Source organism: Furipterus horrens, unplaced genomic scaffold, assembly GCF_987537825.1.
Source record: "Furipterus horrens unplaced genomic scaffold, mFurHor1.1.pri manual_scaffold_4, whole genome shotgun sequence".
In the NCBI taxonomy this organism is placed as follows: Eukaryota; Metazoa; Chordata; class Mammalia; order Chiroptera; family Furipteridae; genus Furipterus; species Furipterus horrens.
In genome coordinates, this window is record NW_028327174.1 from 169,706,314 (window position 1) to 169,713,432 (window position 7,119).

Consider the following 7,119-nt stretch of genomic DNA (forward strand, 5'->3'; position numbering starts at 1 on the left):
GGAGTTGTACCCTGAAATAAAACCTTTCACCAAAATAAATTTCAGATTTAAGATGGAGCAATAAGAAGACTAGAAGAAAAAGTGGACAGGTATTATATGATCTAAGGATGGCATGGTCTTTCTAAGTATGATACCAATGGCAGAAATTACAACAGCAATAAATTTGGCTGTCTAAAAACTAAAAGTAATTAAACGAATGAAAGAAGGAAAAAAAAAAACAAACCAACAGTAACAGCCATAACCAGTAACATGGAAAAGTATATCAACAAAATTGAAAGCCTAGAATCAACAGAGAAAAAAATGTGAACATAGAAAAAATTAAAAGGTGAGTGTATTTAATGTACACAAAGCGATTTTTATCCATAAAAACCCCAGTGCACTTCTGTCCTGCGTAACTATCCCCTAGAACAGTCATTGTCTCCGTCCACCTCACCTTCCACCCACGTATGTGCCAGCACCCATAGACAATTTGATGGAGATGAACATGAGCCCCCTGAGGTCTCAGAGCTATCTTCCAGCTGCACACTAAAGGCTGACCAAGACTATCACTTTAAGGTGAATAATGATGAAAATGAGCACCAGTTATCTTTAAGAATGGTCAGTTTAGGGACTGGTGCAAAGGTGAATGAATCACAGACTGTTGAAGCAGATGCAATGAATTAAGAAGGCAGTCCAGTTAAAGGGGAACACGGGCAACTTTGAAAATCTCTGTAGAACCAATGGTTTCCCTCAGGGACTTTGAAATAATACCGTAACCTGTGGCTTATTGTTGAAGGGTGGTTCAGCGCTTGTGCATATTAATGGATGGCACCTAGAGGAAGATGCAGAGTCAGAAGATGAAGAGGAGAAGGTTAAACTCCTAAGTATAGCTTCCACAGAAAAAGTGAAACTGGCTGCTGAAGATAATGATGATGGTGATGGAGAAGAAGGAGGAGGAGGAGGTGGAGGTGGAGAACTCCAGGGTAGGAATCTAGATGATACTCCAGACAAAATGCATAAAAATCAAACTAGAATGAAAATGACTCAAAATCATCAACGTTAAGATCAAAAGTTAAGACTCCTTCAAAAAAAAACAGAGAAAAACTCTGAAAATGCCAAAAAAGACCTACTTCTGTAGAAGACATTAAAGCAAGTATGCAAGCAAGTAGAAAAAGGTGGTTTTCCTCCCAAAATGGAAGCAAAGTTCATCAATTATTTGAATAATTGCTTCCAAATGACTGGCCATGTGGATCTTCGAGATCTTTGGCAGCAGAGAAAGACTCTTTTGAGAAAACAGCTTAAACAGCTTGTTAAAAATGTCCATCTTATTTAATTTCTGTAACAGTTGATATCTGGCTGTTCTTTGTATAATGCAGAGTTAGAACATTTCCTACCTTGTCTGATAAATGTTATTCAGGTCCATTGCCAAGAATGTGTTGTCCAAAATGACTGTTTAGCTTTTAAAGCTGAAACACCACCCTTTGCTTGGTTTTAAGCATATATGGAATGTTATGATAAGATATAGTAGCAGCAGTGTCAGACAAATGGAAATGATAAGGAGATAAAACTATCTATATATGTACAATAAACTCCATATTTTAATAAAATTTTAAAAAATGAGAAAAAGATGAACACCACAATAAAAATATATAATAATCAAAGAACATGATCCAAAAATTTACAAACACAGAAACCCAAATATTTGTTTTTATGTCCTTAATAATCAAAGAAATAAAAAATATAAATACATATAATTTTAATATGTCAAACTGACCATTTAAAAAGAAATAATGGAATCATTCTTGAAAGGACATGGAGAGAGTCCTATAAACTCAACAATTGATACAGTCTCTTTCTAGGTTGATGTCAATAGAAATCAAAAGTCCTAAAATTTACATTTCATTCGACATTGAAGTTCCAAACATAGCCTAACAAATAATTATAGATTAGCACAAAAATAAAGTTATAACGTTCATCACAATATTGTTCATAAGAGGAAAGTAATATTGGGTAAATTAACTAAAGAGTATCCGTACAATAGAATACTAAGCAGTGATTTAAAATTACATTAGAAAGGTATTCATGGACTAAGTTTTATGGTAGGTTATTAAACAATATGAACCTATATTTTATAAACATTTAATACATATGTATAAATATATAAGTGATATATACTCATAGAAAAAGACTAAAAGGATATAAACTAAAATGTCAGTGATATCTGTAATGAGATCACAGATAATATTTATTTGGTTCTTTTTGCTTTTCCATCATTTCTAAATTTTCTCCAGATAACTTATAACCTTCTATAACAATATAAAATGTTGGTTTTTAAATTGAATTTTACAAGCTTAAAGGAAAAACCAACAGTCCAACAAGCTTATTTTTCTCCCACCAAACAAAATGCCTTTCATTTACTCCTCCCAAAGATCATGCTGCCTCTCTCTGTCCCCTGATCTGTGTCCAACTCTGAAATAATTTCCTTCGCATCATGAAAAAATTATCTGAAACCCCAAGCTCACTCATTCAATTAACTCCCTACCTCTTCCTTACTCAATATTCAATTAACATTGAATCACTTTAAGTCTTGCTATTTTAAAATGTACTCTGGCTAATCTGTTTTTTTTAATGACCAACTTTTCCTTTTACTTCTGAGCCTTCTAACATCTGAAGACAAGAGGATGTTTGTAAACAAGACCCTCCGTTGTTCTATACAGTGACAGCTCACCTACCCTCTAGTGTTCATTCTCAAAAGTCCAGTCGGGGTGTAAAACAACACAAAACAACAGAGAAGCTTCCAACTTACAGCAGGTGGCATGCCGAGGAAAGTAGGGCATGGCCTGATCTGATATGAAAATACCTGATACAGGTCAAAGTAAAAACCTTTATAAAAATGAATCACCCCACGTAGTGGTGTAAGAAGCACCCTAAAACCCGGGCTGTGCTACATGGGGCTCTGACCCCTGTCTGCAGTCAGCCCCCTGTATGACTTTGGACAAGCAGTTTAATTGCTCTGGGCATTAGTTACATCATTTCTAAGACTATGGCATCATTTCTAAGATGACATCTAAACTGATGGATGTTCATGTTCTTTTCAGCCCAAATTATGTTACTCTAACAAATCATTTAACTCTGTATAGCTAGCCAACCTCCCTTAAAGTAGCTCATAACCCAGTATCACTACAAATACATTTCTTTTCATTGCTGTACATACGGAAGATATTTAGCTCACCTCACAAACCATTTCAATATTCTTTACATCATTTGATAATAGATTTCTTTGGCCATTTTCTTCTAGTTCCTTCATCCTTCATTTTCTTTTCTATCCCATCTATCTTACCACCTTGATTCAGGCTAATAGGAGTCACTCATTTATCTCTGCTGACTGGGGATAGACCCTTTATTTTTTAACCTGGGGGAAGTTAGTCATTTGAAATGCTTTGTTCTATGACAACTATTACATATGTTGCTGTTTCAGGGTAAAAAATAAAAGAAGAAGAAGAAGTAGTAGTCAGAAAACAAGAGAGGAAGAATGGTATAACATATCACATAGGCGGCCCAAGAATGGGACTGCCTGCCTGTAAAGTTTGCAAACCAAAACACAGACCATCTCCTTGACTCCCTGATCAATCCAAAAACAATTCTGAATGCTGCTGAGGGTGTGGATCACTAGTACATCCCTGCTGGGAATACACAATGGCACAGCCACTCTGGAAAACAGTGTGGCAGTTGATCATAAAAATAACATACACTTACCACACGGCTTAACAATTCTACTCTCGGGCCTTCATGCCACAGAAATGGAAACTTACATTCACACAAACACCTGTGTGCAGATGTTCAGAGCAGCTTTTTCCACAAGGTCCCAAAACAGGAACCAACTGAAATGTCCTTCAGTGGGTGAATAGTTAAAGAAACTGTGATACAACCAAACCAGGAAATTCCACTCCATAATAAGAAGAAACAAACTATTGATACATGCAACAACTTGGATGGATCTGAAGAAAGATATACTTAGTAAAAAAAAAAAGAAAGAAAGAAAGAAAATCTCAAAAGCTTATATACCTGCATTATTCCATTTACACAATACTCTTGAAATGACAAAATTATACAGATGGACAAGAGGTGAACATTTGCCAGGGTTCTTAGGGGTGGGGGCAAGGAGGTGGCTGTGGCTATTGAAGGTAGTGCAAGGGATCCTGGCAAAGGAACTCTCTTATATCTTCAAAGTGGTGGTGGCCACACAAATCTACACAGGTGGTAAAATTACGTCAGACTCAACACACACAAATCGATGCATGTAAAACTGGTGAAATCCAAATAAGGTCACTGGTCATGTCAATATCATCAACATAAATTTCCTTGTTTTTAAACTGTACTATAATTATGCAAGATGTTGAAAAGAGACAGACACATACAGAGACGGACAGAGCTCAACATTAACAGCACATATATAAAAAATAAAGAGCTAGAATAAACTTACAGTATTTAATTTTTCCTGTAAAGCTTTCTCATCAAATGGAAATGCAAATCTCTCCTAGAGTCCACATTCCCTGAAATTTTAAATTATTCCTAACTTTAGGTGTTCTATTTTGTGGTGGTTGTCATGGTGATGTTTAAAGAAAAGCAGAACTATAAAGGGCTATACAAAGATCCTATTTTCTCAAGTAGCTGGATTAGCATTTCCTTAGGATAGCATATGCCATTGGCTCCCCACCACATGGCATGGCCGACCTGAGAGGTCACCCACACACAGAAATGCCAAGGAGCTGACACTTCAGGAACAACCCTCAAGCAATAGAAGACAAGAGCTGGTGGCTAATGCTGCATCTTCTTCCCCAGCAGTGAGATGAACCTGGGGTGTGATCTATACCATCTCTCAAAAGATTCCCAGCGGGATTGAACCTCAGGTGCCCAAGGCAGTCATCTGCTCATGATCGCACCTTTTATTGGTTCTTCCTTTTTTCCTGTTTCACTCTCCCCTCTCCCTCAATTTCATCTTCCAAACAAACCAGCAGGACCCAACTCCTTGTGTCAGGGTCTGCTTTGGAAAGACCCCAATTCAGAAGCTCGCAGTGAAGGCATTTGGCTACAGATTCCAGGGCCTGACCTCTAACTGAGATTTTACTCTCCCTAATCAATACCAAACTCAAAATCAGATGGCCACAAACTTCCTGGGGATTTAACAACACATGATTTGCTTATTTAAAACTGATAACAATGCTCACAGGTAAAGAGAGTCGTGGACATTTATGAAGCTTCTCATCTATTTGCCTGGTTGCAAATATGGACATTGACCGTTAGGCTGTTTAACAACCAGTTGGAAAGCTTTTTTCACACATTTGCTGAAGCAAATTTTTATTCAGTGCTCATGTCTTTAGAAAGCTGCCATACTTGTGTTCTAGATTCTAGAAGACCATCTGGACCCACAAACCCAGTAGTCCCATTAAAAAGACTGAGGTGTTGACCAGTTTCCAAGAGTCCACCTGAGTGACTTAAGAAAGTCAACTTACAGCAAACTCTGGCCTGCAAAGTGAAGAAAGTGAAGGGATGCTTTGGGAAACTGAAAATCCTGCTAAGTATAACCTACCTAGACTAATAACCAGCTATAGTCCTGTTAATTAGTATCTTGACTCTCCGAATCTTGGCTGATATCAAGGCTACCCCCATCTGATACCATTTTTAATGGTTCTGCTATAAATATGTTTATGTTTGAGTGTGGCTAATTAAATAGGCAAATATCTAAATATACTTTTAGAGACTTGGAGACAGAGTAGCTAAAAGGGAAATAGGTGGGGAGTCTGAATATTTAGAACCCAGCTCTGCCTGTACCCGGGAACAAGGGAGGAGATATTTTGGCCCACCCTTTGGACTTTCTGGGTCTCTGTTTACTTATCAGCAAAATGAAGGGTTTGAATTAGATGAGAAAGTAAAACCAAGCTCTGTTGCAGCTTGACAAGTCTGTGATTCTAGACAGCGTTTTTGTTTAGCAGAAATGAGACCCACTGCTCATGATCACACCTTTTATTGATTCTATCTATGCACTGATTCACTTAACATTTACCAGTCATCCTCTATGTGGCAAGTACTGTGTCAGGGACACAAAAATGTCACCATGCATGAAGAGATAGGTCTGCTTCAGCCTCTGGCACTGCTCAGATTCTCACCTTTCCCTTCCCTTCCTGTTGGCTTCATTTGGTTGACATTCAATGTCCCAGGCCCCTCTATCTAAAAAGATAGAGAAGTCCTCAGTCTATATGTTCATGGTGACAGGCATCAGGGGATAGTTGTTTCTAGGAATTGGCTACCCACCAAGATGACATGCAATAGCAAGTTGCCTTAAGAGGATATCAGGGTTCTCAAAGGAAGAGGGGAATTTGGATGCTAGATGACACATGTTCTCCACCTCTGCCTCCCTGTGCTCTGACACACAATGCAAATGCATATGTGCATCAGTGGGTTGGGGGATGTAAGTGAGAGAAGAATCATAACCTTCATCCAGTTCTCTGACTCTGATTTAGGCAGGAGGAAGTTGAGTCCTACCATCTTTCGCACTAGCAGACCGATTGGTTTCCACTTTGTTTTTCATAATGTTCTCACTATGAGACACAGTCATGAAGAATCTACTCAAGAATCTGGAGCTAGAGATTGGGATCGCATTTCTGGCTCTGATTTCATCATCACCATGTCCTCTAAGAGGCCAGCAGAGAAACTGTTCAGGATGATGTTTAGAATAAGGGTGCCATTTAGTGCCCAGGTCATGTGTGCATGGGGAGCTTGCCAACGTTTTGTGGATGAACACCACTGACTGTCAAGTCAGCAGAGGATTTGGCCTCCTCTGATTTGCTGGCATCAGGTTGCCGCAGATCCTTATACTTAGCATTGGGAGTCCTCTGTTTCCACCACTGTCCTGTGCTCCAACTCCTCTCACACTAAGTAAATAATCAGTGTAACTGGAAGACCAATATAAAAGAACCTTTGACATTTGCTCAATCTTCAAGCAGTTAAACTTAAACTTGGTACAGAAATTTAAAAAACTTAAAATAACCAAAATGAGTTTGGAAAATATGTCAAAACGATCTAATTATACTTTTTAAATATGTGTAGTTTATTTTATTTTAATTATATCCCTATAGAACT

General features: G+C 38.0%; 1 pseudogene; it reads left to right on the forward strand.

Moving 5' to 3' along the window:
• The first annotated feature begins 466 nt into the window (after positions 1-466).
• Positions 467-1,328, forward strand: LOC150013258 (nucleophosmin pseudogene; annotated as a pseudogene).
• Positions 1,329-7,119: the final 5,791 nt, after the last annotated feature.